Genomic DNA, 19,907 nt, shown 5'->3' on the forward strand with positions numbered 1-19,907 from the left:
TTCATTGGCAAACATCTATTTCCTAGGGAATGCTCCTAAGTGAATGCTTAGTGTGAATGAGCTTATTCAGACAATTTTTTTCCTAATGATTGTCTACGATGGCTAACTGAAAGAATAGAAAATTTGAGATGGTGGAAGGTTCATGAAAAAAAAAAGATGTATTTGGAACATGAAGTAGTACTGTCTCAGTAAAGCAAGTTTGGGTGAAAATTTGAGTGGGGTTATTGGGCAACAAAAAATTATCATTTGAGGATTCAAGGTGTCTGGGATGTCAACAAAGACAAATTTCACCTTCTTCCCAGTTTTGCTTTGGGTATGCCATACTTAGAAGCAGTTGGTGAAGCAGTTGGTTGTAACCTAAGTAATAGATGCATGTTCATAAGAGAGGAAATACTGAATGAAAAATGAAACATGTAGAGAAAAGAGAATATTCTTAACTTATAACTTCCATAACTGTATTTTGCTTGACAGTCTCAAACCCAAGACACTGAACTCTCATAAGAACCAAGAACAGATCAGTGACATTCTTTGGAATGGAAAAATACAATTTGTATTTTTAAGTAAGGAAAACATTGTCAGTGTTAAACCACATTTTTAATAACTGCTGTTGACTCTACTGTGGCATCTTAATATTTAAAACAATCCCAATTTTATTCCTTGTTTCACATTTTTTTATTCTATGAATTTTCTCTAAGATGAAAAACGAAATTGTAAAAAACAACCTGTCGACTTCAACTCTGATGTGAAACTCAAGTTTGCATATCGGCCTTTCCCTATTTATCCTCTCTAATTGTCTTGAGTCCCAGAAGTTTGTAGCTTAGGCACATTTAGTCTTTCCTCTGTATCATATTTATCCTGCTATTTTTAACATATGTTTTCAAAAAAGCTTTTCATTTTCTCTCTTTACAAAAGACCCTGACTCCAGTTTCCTACCTATACCAAATTCCCTTGGTCACAGAAACGTTTTTGCTACTTGGTGGTGTTGGTTGTCACAGGTCCTCATAATAGTACCTTGTCTCAACTCGCCTTTGCTGTTCTTGGGACCTCTGTCCCAGCTGTCCATCTGAATTCACCAAGTCATTCCACACTCAATAGCCGTAGAAGATAATTACTTCTGTCACCTTCTCATTGGAGTCAAGGTTAAAATGAGGAAATTAGGTTGAAAAGCTATCTTTATCAATCTTAAGAAAATCAGACATCTGAATGTGTGGGCAGCAGCTCCAATATACAGCTTATGTGTGAATTGGTTGTCTGTCACCGAGTACAGAGAACTGGTTTTTCTGTCAGAGATGATGAAGCCAGAGGTGGGAACCAGGTAAATCAGACCATGACCTGCTTTGTCATTATAGAGATTCTTTTGTCCTCAGAGGATTTTGAAGTCCAGAGGACTTCTGAATAGTTTCTTCTAAATGGCTTCTATTAATGACTCAGCTAGATGCTTTTAGAAAGTTCTGAATAAGGTTGTTGCTTACTCATATTACCATCAGTTTCTTTTCTACCAATGTTAGCTTACTTAAGGAAAGATTGCTCATAGCATGGACCGACATGTCTTTAGGCAGGATTTATTCATGGTAATGTCTAGCATATACTGATTAATTTTATTCAAATAAATAAGAAAGCCAGTTGATTACTGGAAAATTGTCTGAGATGTCTGACCACAGGCAAACCATCTGAAATGATATTTTGGAAAAGAGATTGTTGTGAGTTCAAGTTGCATCTTCCTCAGCATGATGAAAACAATAGACCAGTATAACTTCACTGAGTATATCTATTGAATTTATAATTATTGTGTTTGAGGGAGAAATAAATGATGAAAAATATTTTCATAAGTTTTGTGTTTAAGGGAGTTGGATGAGATCTCCTCTGAGGTCCCTTACAATTCTAAATCTATGTTCCTATTATCATAGGATCACATGTGGTCCCAACCACATATACACATATGCAGTATACACAAATGTATGTACATGTATACAATTATATGTACATATACATATACATGCATAAAAATGTGTGCACACACATAAAGTCACAGGATTAGAGTTGTGAGGCATATTAGAGGACATCTCATTCAGTCTCCCCATTTTACATTTGAAAAATCTGAGACTCAGATAGGTTAAATGAGTTGTCGATGTCACAGAAATAGCAAGTTTCCCCAAAAGGATCTGAACTACTAAGCAGAGGTCCTCCATGTCATGCCATGACACATTATCACCATTTATATAATAGCCTGCACTTATGTAGAACTTTGTAATTTGCAAATCATTTAAAAAATAGTGTTTTCCAATTTTCCTGTAATTATTTCTGAGAGATAGGTGTTCCTATTGTGTCCCTACTGTACAGATTAGGACACAAAGGATGACAAAGGTTAAATGACTTTCTCAGGGTCACAGAGATAGTGAGTGTCTGAAACTAGATTTAAACTTGGTCTTCCTGATTCCAGATCCAGCACTCTGTCCAGTCTTCCCTAGAGGTGTGTGTGTGTGTGTGTGTGTGTGTGTGTGTGTGTGTACATGTACGTGTGTGCATGTGCGTGTGCCTGTATACTTGCTGGTTAGGTGGTGTAGGTGTTGTGGTTAAAATGCTAGGCTTCAACGGAAAATCTGGGTTCACATCCTTCCCAAGACTCTAGCTGAATCACCCTGGAAAAATAACTTTCAGCCTCAGTTTCTTCATCTATGAGGATAATAGCAAATACCTTGAGGGCTGTTGTGGTAGTCGACCTTACAGGACCATATAGATGCTAGCCATTTTTTGTTATTTGTGTCTGCACATACATTCATACATACATACACATATACATAGACCAGTTTCCAGTGGATGTAAGTACTCCTTCCTACAATGCCCTAATAATACATAGCCCCTAAACATCTGCAAAAACTCTTCATGAGTTGCTAACCCCTCCTCACACACACACGCATGCACCACCACCACCATCATCATCATCATCGTCACTGTCATCACATAGTGGCCAGTCTTCTGGGGATATAAATCTTAAAGTTAGCTAGGCTAGTCCTTTCATGAAATTTCATCATCAAATTTAGACTGAAACCTCCATAACTTGTATGCCTTGCTAGACTTTCTCTTTCAGTATTATGACTTTCAAGTCAGATATTCAGCAAGCATTTATTAAGCACTTACGTTATGTTAGACATGGTGTTAAGTTCTGGAGACATATTGGCAGAAGAAAAGATGTTTCTTGTCCTCAAGGGGCTCACATTCTAATGGAGGAGACAACATATAAATAAATGTAACAGTAAGGACCCCAACATACACAGAGGGGCATGCTAACACAGGTTCTTAGATCTGCTTTTCTGAAAGAAAAGCAACTTTCAAGGGGTCAACAATCACTTTAACCAAGCACATATGTCAATCACTTAGTTCAGGGTGGGGGGAAGTCAGCACTTTGAACTTCAGAGAAAATACAAAGAAATCATAATCAGCAGACATGGCTTCCAACTGTCTGATATAAGCAATATAACTCAATAGACAGATCCATCTGCCAGATCATTACATCCGTACGTAGTTACCAGAGAGAGAAGCACCATTATCTGGGTTTTCAAAGTGGGGGGCTTTAGCAGTTGCCCAGAGTCTTGTCTGCCCAAACAAATATTTCCAACCAGTAAGTCCCAAAGTAAAACCTCATGTCAGAATCTTTATACTTTTTAGAGCTAAAGGACATCACAACCCTTGAGAACCAGCGCTTCGTTAGAAAATTAACAACAGGTGTGGGCCTTCCTACAAATCTTCCCTAATCAAACTCTCCTTAATAGGCAGGCCCATTAATGGATAGGGAAGATCTCATTAAGAAGCAAAATTGCATTAACAATAAGCAAAAATGTATTATCAATATAAGAACTAGAAATATAAAGGATACATATGTGAGAAGTTCATTAATATTGTATGTCAGTTTCATGTTGGCATGTTTGCTTGGGCTTTGGATAGTGGATAATGCTCTCCTGACTTCCCAGTCACCAACAGAGTGAAGCAGGGCTGTGTGCTTGCTTCCATGCTTTTTAGCATGATGTTTTCAGTCATGTTGTCACATGCTTTCAATGAGGATGAACACGGCATCAATGTCAACTGCTGTAATGATGGTAAGTTCTTCAATTTGAAAAGGTTACAAGCCAAGACCAAAGTAGAGGGAGGGTTTGTGCATGATTTTCTGTTTGCAGATGATTGTGCTCTCAGTGCAGCCTCTGAAGCTGAGATGCTACAAAGTATGGATCAATTCTCTGCTACCTGTGCTAATTTTGGCCTAATAATTAACACTAAGAAAACGTAGATGCTCCATCAGCCACCACCACACCATCCATATGTGGAACCATCAGTTACAACAAATGGAGAAGTTTTGAATGCTGTGGATAAGTTTACTTACCTTGGTAGTGTACTTTCCAGGGATGTACACATTGACAACGAGGTTGACGCAAGCGTTGCCAGAGCTAGCTCAATGTTTGGGAGGTTTCTAAGAAAATTTTGGGAGAGAAGAGGTATTAGACTGACTACCAAACTGAAGGTCCACAGAGCCATTGTGCTGACCTCATTGTTCTATGCCTGTGAAACATGGACAGTCTACCAGCACCATACCAGGAAACTGAATCACTTCCGTTTGAACTGTCTTAAGAAGATTCTGAGGATCATCTGGCAGGATAAGGTACCAGATACTGAAGTCCTCACTTGAACTGAACTGCCAACCATTCAAGCTATACTTCAGAGAGTGTAACTCTGATGGACTGCCCATGATGTTCGAATGCAAAATGTATGCTTGCCAAAAAGACTATTTTATGGAGAACTCACATGGGGCAGGCGATCACATGGTGGTCAAAAGAAACGACACAAGGACACTCTCAAGGTCTTTCTCAAGAATTTTGGATTTGATTGTGTAATATGGGAAACACTGGAACAGAACCGCTCAGCATGGCACGCCCACATCAGAAAAGCTGCTGTGCTCTATGAGCAAAGCAGAATTGAGACAACACAAAGGAAACATAGGATGCACAAATTTGGAGAATCCACTCCAAATATTCAAATGGACTATCTGTGCCCAATCTGTGGTAGAGCTTTACAAGCTCATATTGGTCTAATCAACCACAGTTGGACACCCTGAAGCTTCACTTTATCATGGTGATGTCCTCTTCTAGAATGAAGGACAACAACCAACCATATGTGCATACATATACATACACATACATATGTATAAAGAATTGTTTAGAGGTTATTTAGTAGTGTCTCTTTGTGACCTCTTTTGAGATTTTCTTGGCAAAGATACTGGAATGGTTTGCCATTTCCTTAACCAGCTCAGTTTACAGATAAAGAAACTAAGCCAAACAAGGTTAAGTGACTTTCCCAGGATCACACAGCTAGTTAGTGTACAAGGCCAGATTTAAACTCAAGAAGATGAGTCTTCCTGGTGGCTGTCCTGGTGCTCTATTCATTTTGCCACCTGGGTGCCCATGTGGAGAGTAAAAGAGAGGTAATCAGAGGGAAGGCTTAAGATGGAGACCAGAAAAGACCTCTTGTAAAAGGTAAAATTTCCATTAAATATTGAAGTAAACTAGAGAAATGAAGAGGGAGAGGTGAGGTATGCTGAGCATTCCAGATGTAGGGGATAGACAGTGAAAAAGAATAAAAGGAAATCTTCAGTGGAGAATAGACATGCAGCATTTTATGGACCCACTCTCTAGATCTTTGAAACTTGCAAGGTCGAAGACAATTCCAATATTCTTTCATCTATAAACAGGGAAAACAAACACAAAGAATCAAACAAGAGACACCCAAATGTGAAAATCACATGGCACCTCAGATGGGTAGTACCCAAAGCATTTCCCCATCCAGAAGCTCCCTACATTACCTCTTTCATTCAAAGAGCAGCCAGATAGGTGCGAGGAGAGACAAGGAGCTAATCAGTGCCCTCTGACACTTCTCAGCTGGGGCTCATCTTCTCACCCCATGCTTACCACATCATAATCAGTTACAGAATCTCTACAGATGCTTCAAATGAACAAGTGGGCCCTGCCCTTATACATTATAATGCCTTTGAAGACTTGGACTCCTTGGCTCTTTTGCCCGGAGATATCATCAAATGAGCATGTAGAACATGTCCACCAGCCCCAACCTTTTATTATACTCTTCTCCAATTAAAAAAAAATTTCTGTCCATGGCAAATTGGCCAACATATGTTTTGAATCTACTATTCAAGTCCTTAAAATCCACCAAGGTGCCAAAGAGGCATAAACATCTTCTTCCATTTGCTTCTCCAGTGCCATACAGAAAAGAATCTCAAAAATACATGGTGCATCAGAATCTAATACAGTCCCACATGGACACATGAAAATCATAGTTGTCCCCAAATATAGTTATACAGATTCAACAAATGAAAAATATTTCGTAAAGTTTTCTAAGGATTACTTTATTAAAATTTAATTTAATTTTTTGTTACATTTTTAAGTTCTAAATTGTGTCTCCCTTCCTTCTCCCTCACCCCATACTAGAGAAGGCTACCATTTGACACAGATTTCTAAATATATGTAAAACCATACTATACAATTTCTATTTCTCAGTAATGCACTGTTCATGGAACTGTGAACTGATCTAACCATTTTGGAAGAGCAAGCTGGAATTATGTCCAAAAAGTTATCAAACTGTGGATACCCTTTGACCCAGCAATAACACCATTAGATCTGTTTCCCAAGGTGATGGGGGACAAAAGGAAAAGAATCTATGCGTTCTAAAATATTTATAGCAGCTTTCTTTGTGATGGCAAAAATTACTTTTTGCTTAGTACTTAACCAGTGCCTGTCTTAGTGTTATAAATAATCTTCCCCCAAATAAAGACAATAAAGAAAACGATGACAAAGAGAATTAACTTTTCATTTTTGAAGGAAGCCCTGTCCCTTCAGTGCTTCCTTGACCAAATGGAACATTTTCCAAAGGGTTTAGGACCTGGAGTGGACTGGGAATCATCCTCTTACCCTTGGATGAGAAAACACCAAACCATTTGACTTACAAAGCTGCTCTAGGTTTCAGGGGAGATGGGTCCCTTTATTTTCTCCCTCTTCTGCTAAATCTCCCCAATCTAGATCCACACTCAGAGAGCAGATTTAATGCTGCAAAACATGGTTGTAAAACTTACACGTAGCCCCCAACACTCCCAGGATTAAACTAAGTTAAAATGTAATGGGGAAATGGTTAACAATAATAAAAACATACAAAACAAAACATAGATAATGCATTTTAAAGCTAAGTCTATATGGGGTATTATATAGGGTTTAGTGGATGCTGTTTCTGTTTTGGTTTAGCACTATAAAACTCTTCAACACTGTACACTGCTGTAAAATAACATAATAACAGCTCATATTCATGTAGCCCTTAGTATGTGCCAGACACTATGTTAAGTAAGTGTTTTACAATTATTATCTAGTTTGATCTTCAAAACCCTGAGAAGTAGTTGCAGTTATTATCATCCCTATTTTACAGATGAAGAAGCTGGGAGGGAGATTTTTTTTTTTTAGTTACTTACCTGAAGTCACAGTCAGTGCCTGAGGACAAATGTGAACTCAGGTTTGCCTAATTCCAGGCCCAGTGATCTATCCACTGAACCACCAAGCTATGTAGAAAACCCTAATTACCTTCAAGGATTCCTCAGACTTTGAGGGAATCCAACTGAGCTCTAGATAAAGTCTCCAGGCATCTTTTATTTATAAAGGGTAAACCCAGATTCTCTAATGGACCCCCAATACTACAAAAGGAATCTAAGTGGAATTTTAGAGTCACCCAAAAGTAGGGTAAGAAAACTCCTTTTGAGAAATTCAGAATCAGATATGTTTCCAACTAAGGGGAACTTCTTGAGTCCTCCCACAAATACAACCAGGAGGCTGAGAGCTATCCCTTTGCAATGTGGAATCACTGAACTTGAATCACTTTTATTTTGCCTGGACTCTGTGTGTCCTCTTGGTGGAGAGCATCATAATTTCATTTTGTTTTATTTTTTTCTGTTCATTTTTTTTTAAATTTCATTTATTTATTTATTTTCAGTGTTCCACAATCACTACTGATTGTTTTGTTTTGTTTTGGGGATGGGCTGGTATTGTTCCAACTCCAATTCTGCATGAGTAAACTCCTTTTTCTAATTAACTGTGTGAGGATGGCTGACTAAAATTATTCTCAACTGATAATTTTCCTGGGAAACACAATAATAGGGGATTGATCCAACTGTATTAGAGAATTACCCTTAATTCCTCCAAAGTACCCTTAGAAATGTGAGGGGAAATGTAACCTTGCTCTGGGACCTAAGACTCTTCTTTTAGTGTGGATATTAGTATAAAGGTCTTTAGATCTGGTACATAAATACCTGCTTATCTATGTATATGAGATAACCAATTATAAACTAATATCCTATACTGATACCTCAGCATGATGCATTGAACACTATTAAAGAGGCAGCCTGGTGTGGTAGAGGGAACTGGAGAGGGAATTAGAAAGACCTAGATTCAAATCCCCCACTGATTCTTGTGAGTTCTCTGACTCTGGGTTAGTAGTTTATTTATTCCCAGTACCTCATCCACAAATTGGAGGTGCCACCCATTGTAACTGCCGCATGTCTATTGTGAGGCTTAGATGAGATCATGTATGTACTGCACTTAGAACATTTTAAAGCATTGCATGAGTGACATCTATTAACTGTATTACAAAATGGAAAAAGAATTTGAACTTTGATTCAAGGACATATTTTTCATCTGCAGACCAGCTTAATTAAGTTCATTGTGACCCATCACCAGTTTGGCTTCACAGTAATAAGGTCTTTGGGCAAAGCAACTCTTGAAGCTTGGGTTATGATCTGTGACTTTGGAGGGAGTACCTTCAACAACAATCAGGGATCCTTGAAATATTGAAGCCTTGTAGCTTCCTATCACATATTCTAATTATACAGATGTCAGACTTCAAGCCACCTCATCTATCCAGAAGACAGTCAAGAAATTGAGAAACAACTAAAAATGATTTCTGAGCACATTGTTGATGTAGTAAAGCCAGTGCCAATTTTTTTTTGTAGGAAGGCCCCCAAGTTTTCAAAGACTATAGACTCTTAATTTATACATACTTCTAATAAGGGTGGTTTTCTAGCTGATAGACACTTAATAAATGTTTGTGGACTGTTTATTAAATTGGCTGATATTAAATTGGGAGAATTCCTAAAAGCACTAAGTGTCTGAACTTGTTTTTGAACTTAGGATAATGAGTCTTCCTTACTCCAGGTCAAGAACTCCATCCACTGTGTCACCCAACTACCCCCACAGTGAATTACTGTTCCTAATTGTGATTCTAAGCCAACAAATAAAAAAAAATTCAGTTATTTTCAGGCAAGCATAATGTTGAAGTGGACAAAGCAGTGAATTTGGGACGCAAGTACCAGAGTTCAAATTCTAGCTCTGTAACTTGTTGCATAGTGAGCTTAGAAAAGTTACTTCCCTTTTTCCCTTTTTATGTCTGAATTTCCTCATTTGTAAAAAAACAAAAAAGGAATTGGTTGGGCTGATATCCCAGCTCTTCCAATAACTAGATGTATGAATTTTATATTAATGGACCTTAGTTTCCTCTTCTGTAAAATATGGCCTTTGAACTAGATCTTTTGTGTTCCTATCAGCTCTGAAATTTTATGGTTCTACCATTTTAAGCTTGAATAGACTTTTAAAGCATTTCTATCTTTATCATCATCATCATCCTCACCTCATAAAGCTCTAGAATTCAAAGGGATATCAGAGGGTCCAGCTCTCCCTCCCCATTTAACAGATGATAAACCTGAGACTTAAGGTCATTAAGTGCTTTGTCCAAGATCACTTAGCAGTAATTATCAGAGGTGGAATTTGAATCTAGATTCTTAGACTCCGGAACCATTCTTTTAAAGAATTTTGAAAATAATTTAATAAAAAAGAGAATTTTGAAAATCATAGAAAATGCCTTCATCACTAAAGTGTGACTTGTAATATGGCCCACCTGATTGATCCAATTCTTAGTTAATTCAGTTTAGTTGTAGAGAAATGTAGCCAGTTCAATGAATTCATGTGACTTACTACTAGGGTTGTAGTAAATCATCAGAACAAGGCCTAGATTTTTTTTCCCTCTGAAATTTGACTCCCAGACTTATGTTCTTTCTTTCAGGGATTATAAGTAGCTAACTTGAACCTTCCCTTCCCCCATTCCAAGTCATGTTTTTGACCATCAATCCCCATGGGGAAATCAGGGAAATGTGTAACAACGGGACTTTCTTTTAAAATTTGCATGTAATTTTCTTCTTATTTAGAAGGTTGGCTTATGACTTCAGGCTCTCCCTTTTATTCTCTGCATTATTACTTCTGGATTCTCACTTTAATTACTTTAGGTTTCCCAGGGCAACATGTTCTAAGTGGAAGCAATTGCAGCACAGTTGGTTGGCAGCCCCAAGCAATGACACATCACCAGTCAGCTGAGAGTTTTATTGGTTTTTAGATTGTATGCTTTCATTAGTCAAGTGAGTTTCCAAAGGTGTTAAGCTTTTTAAGAAAATAAATTACTTGAAGCAAAGGGGAGCCACCTTATTCTGTATCAGTCATGCTTAACAACTGTTTAAGCCTATGTTTTGAAATACTGGCCATCAGGGAAGTTATAGAGCCTATGGCATGTCGTCAGCATCTGTATGAAGTCATGATGCCTGAGGGCATTGAGGATATCTACTCTCTGTAGTAGCTGGTACAGGATTAAGCATTTTGGGCAAACCAGAGGGAATGATTCAATTAATCCTAAATACAGGACTTAATACTTCAAGAATCCCTGATTCAAGCTGTGACAGCACATTCCCACCAACAGGTGGGTGATTGACCTCTCTAAACTCAGTCTGGCCAATCTTTGAACTACTGACATATAGGCCATACATGAGTTCAATTGTGAGTCCTTTGCTCCTTGGTATAGTATGCCTGAATCTGTACTCTCTGGCATCCTCTTCACAAATGCAAGGTCACTTTCATAACAACTTGTGGTGTAGTGGAAAGAGATCAATTTTGAACAAGGGTGTGCTAAAGTCAGCTCATACTGGCTCTCAAGAGTTGATCATTAAAGTTTCAATGTGAGAATTTACATTTATTATATTTCAGAAATTGCCCAGTTCTACAAATCAGAATTTGATTTATTTTTTTCTAGATATAAGAAAGTATTAGAAAAAATGATAATAATGCAGATTAAGCATAAACATGGCATGCATATAATTTCTACTCAGAAGGGCTGGTTGTTAAATATCTACCAGCACATTCCTGACTTTAAGTAGTGTTTCCAAACTCATCTGACACTTACTAGTAAATGACTATGGGAAAGTCACTTAACCTCTCTGTACCTCAGTTTTAATGCCTGTGAAAATGTAAATAATAATTCTTTTGGTTCTTGTCACCCCATATTATTGTGAATAGGAAAAGAAATAATCTTTTTTAATCTCTTTGTATGCCTTAAAATGGCTATCTGCCAACTTTTATTGGAATTTTTATGTGTATTGAGTACTCAACCAATGCTTGATGAATGAATGATTTACTGAATGAAGAAAATTTAAAATGTATATGAAAACCTCTAGGTTTAAGGAAAATAGGCTTATGAAATTTTAAATTTGCAACATCATATTTAAAATCAAAATATTTTAATTTAAAATTCATAAAAAATGGTTTGGTTACATTTGTTTGATAACAATACAGTGTAGTGGACTGAGCAATGGACTTTGATCAAGAGCTCAATTGAAGTACTCTCTCCAACACTTCTGAGTTATGTGACTATGGTAAAGTAATCTAGTCTCTGTTTTCTCAGTTTCTTTCTCTGTGAAATGAAGATATCAGTTGTAATAACCTATTTGCATGATTGTGAAGGCAGAGTTTTGTAAACTATTGAGCACTGTGTAAACATGAGCTAGAAACTGTGGTCAAGAAGCACCAGCTGGACCAAGGAGAGATCCAAGCATTCTTATCTTTCTTCTTCTTTGTGAAAAGGTTCCTCATCACCTTAGCCCCATGTCAAAGTTATAACAGTCAAATTAGGGAAGACTTTGCATGAATGCCATTGACAATGACTAAAATGGGGGAAAAGATAAATAAAAAAATATTCCTATTGTAAGTAAAGCATAACAAAGTTGAAGGTCTACTTTTAAAAGATTTAATGTCTGACTTACATTTTTAGTTGTTGGTTACTATAAGACATTCTCTGTTTGTGTGTGTGTGTGTGTGTGTGTGTGTGTGTGTGTGTATCTCTGTCTGTCCGTCCATCTCTCTCAGAGAAGCCCTTCCCTTATTTTAAAAGAAAGTGGTGTTGAGTTTACGAATCCTGTGAGAAAATTGTTATCAGTCAATTCTACTTCACTTATTGGGTTGCACAGATATGATTAAGTAATAAATCTCCTATGGAGAGACACAAGACCCTCATAATTTATCAAAGGATATGTAATTCTCTTTGCTGCTGCAGTTACATTGCAAGCCAAAGACACAAGCAGCAAAAAGTGTCATTTAAAACTGGTAACAGGCTAGCCCAAGGGAGGAAAATCTGTGCCCTCTACTCTCCTGCTAATGGAAGGAGTTCACTGGTTATAGTAGGAGATTGCTTTCACTTAGTTGCTTCCTGATTGGTAAGACTGACTGGCAAGACTTCTGCATTCCTGCTTGAATAAGGGGTGGGGGAAAGAAAAAGAAGTTAAATAGTCATTGCATACCAAAACTTCTAATTTATTGGTTCAGGGTCCATTATTAGCCTAGACTAAACCAGTGGTCCAAATTGAACCAGAAGATTATAAATTGTTGCACTAACTCTGCACAATATAAGTTTACCCTCTTTGATGGAAAAAGAATACATCTATATACCTTCTTTAAATAAAGAATCATGATACAGTAATTTCATATTTTATCAGGCATCTTGAAATATCCAGTTTCTAGACACCTAACAGACAAGTATTACTAGTATTAGCTCTTCCATCTCCCCTCATACAATACAACAAGCCATACAATCGCATAGATTCTCTGACTTTTCAGCAAACTGTTGTCAATCCGACTAATTTCCCCCTCCCATGCGTAAGAACCTATCCATTTTATTATAATTATTCTATCCTATTTAGAGTATACAGTATCTTATTGCCTAAGACACACATTTGGATGAATAGATAGTACATGTGTATCAAAATTTGTTGCTTCAAAATAATATATGGGAAAAACTAAACTAATATCATAGAAACTTCAAGATTTTGCAGATTTTCTTCCCATGGAATACTTGATACTTGGACTATGACAGCATTTTCTTTTGCTATTATGGTATTGACAGGTGAAAACATTTTGCAATTGGCAACTTTTTCCTTTTACAAAAGACAAATAATTGAGATAGAAAATCTCAGATTTGACAGTAAGGCCGTCTTCTCATTCTTTCTTTCTTTTTGTCACCTTGTCTTTGCCTTGTGCTACATCAAGTTTTACAGAATCATTGAGTTCAAACTTCAGAAGCCAACTGGTCTAATTCATACCTGAGCAAGACTCTCCTCAATAACATGACTGATAAGTGATGGTCCAGCCTTCAAAGATATCCAATGATTACAATAATGAGGAATAATTTACCTCTCAGGAAAAATTAAAATTTTAGATAGATCAAAATTTTATGGGATGTTTTTCATTCTGTTAAGTAAATTTCCTTCATTGCAGCTATGTTTCATGGCTCATAGTCCTCCCCTTTGGAGCCAAGCCAAATAAGTCTAATCCACATTGCTACCTTTCAAATATTTGAAGATAGTTTTCATATCTTCCTTCTCTTCTGGCTAAATACTCCATTTCTTCACCTAATCCTCATATGGCATGAACTTGAGACCTGTCACTATGCCAGCTATCTTTATCTGGATGCCCTCCAAACTGTGAATGTCTTCCCTAAAATGTTGTGCATGGACATGAACTTAAAATTTAAGAAATGGTCTGCACAGGGCAGAGTTGTACTCTATCTGTCATCTCTCTAGGCTGGATCAAGAAGCCTTTTTTATGTGGCTGTTGATTGTATTACCAAATCTATCTATTAACACTTTTTTAACCTGTGGTCCACTAAAACTATCAGATATTTTTCAGGCAAAGCGCCACCCCCTTTTGCTATCCCATACTGTACTTGATTTTTTAAATTTATATTCATCCTGATTTTGTCATCTTATTTGATCCACCCCAATAAATTTTTATTTCTGACTTTGCCATTCAATGTCTTTGCTATCCTTCCAAGTTTTGCTTAGTCTGCAAATTAGATAAATGAGTCACCTATATCTTTATCCAAGCCATTGGTGAACATTTTAACAAGGACATGGTTAAGTTTGATTACGTAGAAGTTCTCCCTTGGGCTCCAAATTAACATTGAACCATTAATACTCTCTGAGTCTGTACATTAAACAAGTTCTAAATCTTCCTGATTATTTACATTATCATCTACTCCACATATCTCCACTTTTTTGTTAAAAAACAAGAAAAAATTCCACTTTGCATCTACTGCTTTGTCTGGTTTCAATTCCATGGAACAAAATGCCCTTGGGCTGGGAACTCCTTGTTCCTCCTCCTAATTTCCTGTCTCCTTTTGTGTATTTTCTTCTTCCATAGAATTGTAAACTCCTTGGATATAGACACCATCTTTCATTTTCTTTTTATTCCCAGAACTTATCACAGTACTTGGCACATAGTAGGTGCTTAAAAAATGTTTGTTAAATTGAAAACAAACAAACAAACATGAAATACAGTCATGGTGTCACATGTATCTAATTCTTGCTTACCCAGGGACTTATGCAACTGTGGATCTCTTGAACTTAGGAATTCTGAGATGCAATAGGGCTAAAACCGATCAGGTATCCACACTAGTTCTAGCACCAATAGAGTGAGCCACTGAAGTAATACTGGAGTTGGGGGGAACCAGGCTTACCAAAGAAAGAGATCCTAACCCAGGTCAGAACTAGATCAAGTCAAAGCTTATGTGTTCATTGGTAGTGAGATTGGGCCTGTTAGTGGCCACTGCATTTCTAGGTTAGGGGAGATTAGAAGCAGTCTCAAAAATAATAGCCTGGAAGACTTATATTTTATCAGAGACTTTGATAAAATCTAGATAAATTATTATGCATACAGGTGTGTAGATGTGTGCATTTACATAAATGTGTGTGTAATTGCCTAAACTGTCAGTTTAATACCTCTCTATAAAAAAGATGAGGCTAGTTTGCTATTTATTCTTGAGGAAGCCATGGGATTACTCTTTTCTAAATGTACAGTAACCATCCATGTAATTACAGATCCTGGAATTTTGCCAGTATTCAAAGTCAAACTCAAAGTCCTTTAGCTTGAAAACTATATTTAATCTATCAATAGTATTTTTTAAGCATCTACTACATTTCATAAACTATAGGCACTGGGGATAGAAGTACATAGTATGAAATAATCCCTATGAGCACTGAAATTAACAGCCAATATTCCTTTTGTTTTCTTTTATTGATACAATATTTGCCCTTTTTGCTGCCCTATGACACTTATCCAATTCTCTAAAATGACTCAAAGATCACTAATAGTGGCTCAGGGGTAATATCTAACAGTTCTTTTAGGAACTAAAGATATATTTATCTGAAGCATGCTGCTTGAAGTCATCAAGGACAGGTAGGTGTTATTAAACCATTTCCTTACATTAAGATTGACTCTCTATTAGCCAATTTTGTTCTGCCATTTCTAATTCAGACGTCATTCTTTGTGGCAAGGAAAAACAATGGTGGGAGCAAAATAAGAGAAGGCTGCTCTTATTTATTATCATTATCCCTTCTACCCTAATAGTGGTACTCTCAATTTTTATTTAGCATAGATAAAAAAGCACCTCTTTTTCTTAACTCTAGCTTCAATATTTAACTCAGAAATTCTGAGCCTTAGTGCTTGTGAGACTATTTTTAAAGTGCTGTGCTATCCTTCTATCAAATTATCAATTAACGAGTATTAAGAAATTTCCATGTGTCAGGCAATGTGCTAGATGTGGGGAAACCAAATACAAGGAATGAAACATTTCCTAGTGAAGAGGAGTTTTGGATTATTGGGGCAGAACACAGTTAAAAATATAAGTGTATTAGGAATAAGTATAAAGAGAATAAATACAGGGAAGCTAGAATGGAGGGTACTAGCATTTGAGGAGATGCTTTGTGTTCTTCCTCTATTACTAGCCCTGGTTTCCATTGTCTTAACTTATTTTAACATCTAAATTGCTTTGTGAATTTCATGTGTGTGTGTATTAGATTATGTTGCCAGTTCTCCCTTTTCTTATTCATGAGAAACTTGTTTGCTTTTCTCTGTGTCTCTTGAATTTTCTTCTGGAAAGCATCCCATCTTTTTCTGGCTGACTTCTACTGTCAAATTACAAACTATAGACTCCTACCTGTCTTTACTCTGAACTCTTTGAAATTTGTTCTCCAAAACTCTAGGTTATGTGTGTGTGTGTGTGTGTGTGTGTGTGTGTGTGTGTGTGTGTACACACACATATACACATATACATAAATATGTATATATGTATATGTATGTATGTACATATATGCACATATACATATATATGAATATATAATTTTTATTTAAGTATTTAGTTCTTTTTCATGAGAGAATTAGTACCATATCTGTTTGTTGGTTTTTCTACTTTTTGTAAGGTGAAGTTATCATTAAAGTAAGTTAAGAAATCCTTCTCTATTCTACTTTTGAAGAGACAGCACTCCAACAGATGTCCAGATAGTTGAAGTCCCTGATTTTTCCAATGCCATGCTTTTGTGCTGAGCTTCTCATCTGGTTTCCTCATAATCACAATAAAAAATTAGAAAATTTCATAAATGTCTTTCCATTATGAAAATAAAAACCACCCAAAAGCTTCAAAAATAATCAGTCTTTGGTAGACTGGACCTCTAGAGCACTGACAGTCAGACAACTAGCTCCTCTTTGCATGCAGGTGAGTCATGAAGCCAAGTAAGGTCTCATGATCCCTCTAGGATGTCTCATGTTCTCTGCAGTTTTCATTACTATCCCTTCCAGTTGTAATGTAATATTTATAATAATAATTTGTAAATAGATTTTACATGGAGTCAGATAACTAGGCTTATGTTACCATGTGAGTCTGTTGAATTTAATTGCCTGGGTGGCCTGGCTGAACTCAGAAATGGTTAGTTGCTTGATAGATGTGTAATTATACAGGCTCGTGAATAACTTTTTATAGAAGACAATGGATCCTGAGTATGGAATCGGAGAAGATGTATATTCAGATCTAAATTCTGCTGCATACTACCTTGTATGACTTTGAATCCCATAAGATTTTATACCTTAGTTTCTACATCTGTAAAATGAGATCCTTCAGGGGCAGAGCCAAGATGATGGAGTAGAAAGACCCACATATACTAGTTCTTCCCCCACAGGCCATAAAATAGGACACTGTAAAGAAGGACACTCAACAAATTCTAGAGCATCAGAAGTCATAGAACAGAGTGGAGGAGATTTCTAGCCCAGAGTGACCTGAAGGACCAATGAGAAAGGTCTATCATCCCAGATGTGTAGCAGAACCCAGCCCAGCCTTGGCCATGGAAGAGCTTGAAAAGGGAGTTAGCAGCTTGCTAAAGGAGAACCAACAAAATGCTGAGGAAAATAATGCCTTTAAAAAGAGGGTAACTCAATTGGAAAAAGAGGTCCAAAAAGCCAATGAGGAGAAGAAGACTTTAAAAAGCAAAATTAGCCAAATGGAGGAGAAGGTTCAAAAGCTCACTGAACAAAATAATTCCTTGAAAGAGAGAATTGAGTTCAGGGAAAAGAATGACTGTGAGATAAACCAAGCAGTTAAAAAACAAAACCAAAAGTTTGAAAAAATAGAAGATAATATGAAATATCTCACTGGAAAAGCAGCTGACCAGGAAAATAGATCTAGGAGAAACAATTTAAAAATTATGGGACTACCTGAAAGCCATGATCAAAAAAAGAGCCTAGACATTATCTTCCATGAAATTATCAAGGAAAACTACCCTGAGATTCTAGAACCAGAGGGCAAAATAAATATTGAAATAATCCAGCGAACACTTACTGAAAGAGACCCAAAGAGAGAAACTCCTAGGAATATTGTGCCAAATTTCAGAGTTCCCAGATCAAGGAGATAATACTGTAAGCAACTGGAAAGAAACAATTTGAGTATTGTGGAAATACAATCAGGATAACAGAGGATCTGGCAGCTTCAACATTAAAGGATCAAAGGGCTTGGGATAGGATATTCCAGAAGTCAAAGGAACTGGGATTCAAACCAAGAATCACCTACCCAGCAAAACTGAGTATAATACTTCAAGGGAATAAATGGTCATTCAATGACATAGAGGACTTTGAAGCATTCATATTGATGAAAAGACTAGAACTGTATAGAAAATTTGACTTTCCAACAAAAGTATCAAGAGAAGCATGAAAAGGTAAACAGGAAAGAAAAATCATAAAAGACTTTCTAAAGCTGAACTATTTAGTTCCTACCTGGAAAGAAAATATATATAACTCTTGAATCTTTTCTCAGTATTTGGGTAGGTGGAGGGATTGCACATACACACACACATATTCACATATAGAGACAGAGAGTACAGGTTTTGTTGAATCAGAAGAGATGATATCCACACGCAAAAAAATATAATAAAAATTTAGGGGTGAGGAAGGAAAATACTGGAAGGAGAAAGGGAGAAATGGAATGGGGCACTCTATTACTCATAAAAGAGATAAGGAAAATCTTATTCAATGGAGGATAAGAGGGAGAAGATGAGAGAGGAAAAGTGAAGCTACACTCTCCAGAAATGGCTGAAGGAGGGAACAACATACTCACTAAATCTGATATGAAAATCTATCTTACCCTACAGGAAAGTAGGGGAGGAGGTGACAAGTGAGGTGAGGGAAATGATAGAAGGGAGGGCAAATGGGAGAAGGGAGTAACTAGAAATAAACACTTTTGGGAAGGTCAAATGAGGGAATAAAAAGAGATAAAAAAAATAAGGGGGGATAGATAGAGTAGGATAGAGGACAATATAGTTAGTATTACACAACACAATTATTATGGAAGTCTTTTGCAAAGTGACACATATTTAGTCTGTATTGAATTGCTTGCCTCTCAGTGAGGATGGGGAGGGAGGGGGGAGGGAGGGAGAGAAGTTAGAATTCGAAGTATTAGTAACGAATGTTGAGAATTTTTATTGCATATAACCGGGAAATAAGAAATACAGGGAAGAGGGTATAGAAATTTATCTTATCCTACAAGAAAAGATAGAAGATGGGGCTAAGGGAAGAGTAGGGGTGTGATAGAAGGGAGCATACATTGAGGGAAGGAGTAATCAGAATGCAAGATATTAGGAAGCGGGGGGAGGGGAGGGGTGGGGAGAAAATTGGACATGTTACAAAGTGATGCAAAAGCAATTAGTATGAAAACAACTGAATTAATTACTGAGAATAAATCAAAGACATCTTTAGTTTGGGGAAAAGAATTTTAGAGTAAATTTCCTAGAGGCAAGCAATCTTGGGTAAAATTTGTCATTGATGGAAAAGTTAAGGTTTTAATGGTAAATTTTATTTTATGATTTTTATTTGATCAGGAACTAGAAAGGCATCTAAGCCACTGAAGACTTGCTTCAAAAGATGTTCCTTAGCCAAAGTGAAATTATAGTTGTATTTGAAACTTGATTATTGGAACTTGCTATTTTAAGATGCTATGGGACTGTTAAGTGACTGTTCTTCTGAGTCTAACTCCAGGTATAGATAGGAAGCAAGGCGGTCTGAGTCTCCAATCCATGATGCCAGTAAGCATGTGAGATGCTGGTATGAACTACAAAAGGTGATCTCATGGGAAAGGTGGGAGAGCAGCTGTTCAGCCTGGGCTGAGGTAGAATTCTCCTCACTCAA

At 36.9% G+C, this 19,907-nt stretch overlaps 1 protein-coding gene across 4 annotated transcripts in view; it reads left to right on the forward strand.

Moving 5' to 3' along the window:
* The window catches only part of MALRD1 (MAM and LDL receptor class A domain containing 1), a 1,140,778-nt gene that overhangs the window by 958,727 nt on the left and 162,144 nt on the right, over positions 1–19,907 (forward strand). The gene's annotated exons all lie outside the window — the stretch shown is intronic.

This window comes from Notamacropus eugenii, chromosome 3 (assembly GCF_028372415.1).
Source record: "Notamacropus eugenii isolate mMacEug1 chromosome 3, mMacEug1.pri_v2, whole genome shotgun sequence".
Lineage (NCBI taxonomy): Eukaryota > Metazoa > Chordata > Mammalia > Diprotodontia > Macropodidae > Notamacropus > Notamacropus eugenii.